The 1,783-nt window shown below is 37.6% G+C and overlaps 1 long non-coding RNA gene across 1 annotated transcript; it reads right to left on the bottom strand.

Annotated features, from left to right (window-relative positions):
* Positions 1-288: 288 nt before the first annotated feature.
* On the bottom strand, positions 289-1,237 carry LOC138372921 (uncharacterized). The gene is made up of 3 exons (XR_011230975.1): positions 1,001-1,237; positions 781-882; positions 289-395 (listed from the first exon to the last, which is right to left on the bottom strand). It is a non-coding gene; the product is annotated as an uncharacterized lncRNA (long non-coding RNA).
* Positions 1,238-1,783: the final 546 nt, after the last annotated feature.

Consider the following 1,783-nt stretch of genomic DNA (forward strand, 5'->3'; position numbering starts at 1 on the left):
CTCCCCCAAATATGTTAATAGAATAGCAAATAGTAACTTGTTTTAATGACAAACGGAAAAAATACCTTCCATGCAGGGCGGGGCTCCAGCGATGAGCTGTAAAACTACACTTACCTGAAATGAAAAAAAAATATTACATTTCACTTGCCTGTCAGTGAAAGCAATATGTCCACTGGAAATTTCAACAGTAATACCAACCCCTTCTACTGGAAGTACGTTTTTATCAAAAGACGGCACCAAGCCACGGAGACTATGTATAGCAAAGCCTTGCTACGGGGAGATACTTGCCTTATCATGAAGGGTGATTATGACCGGTTACCACTTCAAGAAGAAGGTAACCATGGAGACAGTGATGCTGGTCTTGTCTGGGGGAGCAGCGGTCAGCCAACACCCAACTGGAACAGTATAAAACCTGTTCCAAACATTATACATTTTATTATATTTTATGTAAAAGCTAAATTAAATAAAACAAATGTTTAGCAATGTATTAAAATCCAACGAGAATTGTATAGTTCCTTTGTTCCGACAATAAACACTAAGAAATAAAGTACCAGTATACCAGTATATAGCATACCAGTTCCAAGGTACCAAAATCTTGAACTTTAAAACACTCGAAAATGTGTTATTTTCTGAGGCGTTCAGGCAAATCTTCAAATATATAATATAAACAATTGAATGTTTTTTCCATGAAGTATCTTTTTGAACCAAACTGAACTTAGTTACATACAAGTATCTGAAGCATACACTACCAACTTGACTCAACTATTAAGAAATATTAACCCTTAGGCTGCGCTTAACGTCATATGATCCAGAGTAGGTATTCACTCCTCGGCTGACATAAGGTCCTGTTGCCTGTAGTCAACAAATGGCTCTGGCGATCTGCTGCTCAGAAGGTATAGAAAAATAATCCCTGTTAAACACCCGATGAGGACAAAAGTATTTAAGCATTATTAGAAAATTATTGTGAATATTCAAATAACAGTTTTGACAGACTTCTTACCTTGAGGTATGGACATAGTGGGTGACACAGATGAGCAACAGACTGGAGTAGGTTACCCAAGAGTGCCACTATCACTCCTGCAAACTTTTCACTGTGGCAAATTTTGTTTGCATTCCTCTAGCAAAAGAAAAATGTTGAAACAATGACAAATACTGAAATAATCTGTTTAAAAAAATAAAAATCTGGATGAGCCTTCCATGCTGGGCGGTGCTCCCACGATGAGCTGTACAACCTCACTTGCCTGTAATGATATAAAATAATTACACTAAATCTTACCTAGCCATTCACCGAAGACTCTTTCGAGGAAAATATTGAATTAACCTGATTTTTATTATATTAATAATTACATATTTATACTTGCCACTGGATGATACTCGCCTTGACCTGCAGGTTGATAATGCCAGGTTACCACTCCACGGAGAAGGTAACCGTGGAGACTGTGATGTTGGTCTTGTCTGGGATGAGCAGTGACCAACGAACACCCGCCTGTAACATTATTAAACTTGTTCATAACATTATATACTGCAACATATATTTTCCATTTTGTCTAAACCAAGAAAAATGGATGAAATTAAATATATGAGCGAAGCTCTAAAAGCAACCAGAGTTGTATTTCCTCTGCTCATTGTAACAAGTAATGACTGACTACCCCTTCAACAATAGTAATTCTTTTTTGCTAAATGTTAGTTTTATATCGCCAATTACCGCTCTATCTGACATCGCTGTTCGACATCCACGTGGCGACGAGGGAACACGCCTCAACTTAAGTGTCCTTTAACCCGT

Source organism: Procambarus clarkii, chromosome 40 (assembly GCF_040958095.1).
Source record: "Procambarus clarkii isolate CNS0578487 chromosome 40, FALCON_Pclarkii_2.0, whole genome shotgun sequence".
In the NCBI taxonomy this organism is placed as follows: Eukaryota; Metazoa; Arthropoda; class Malacostraca; order Decapoda; family Cambaridae; genus Procambarus; species Procambarus clarkii.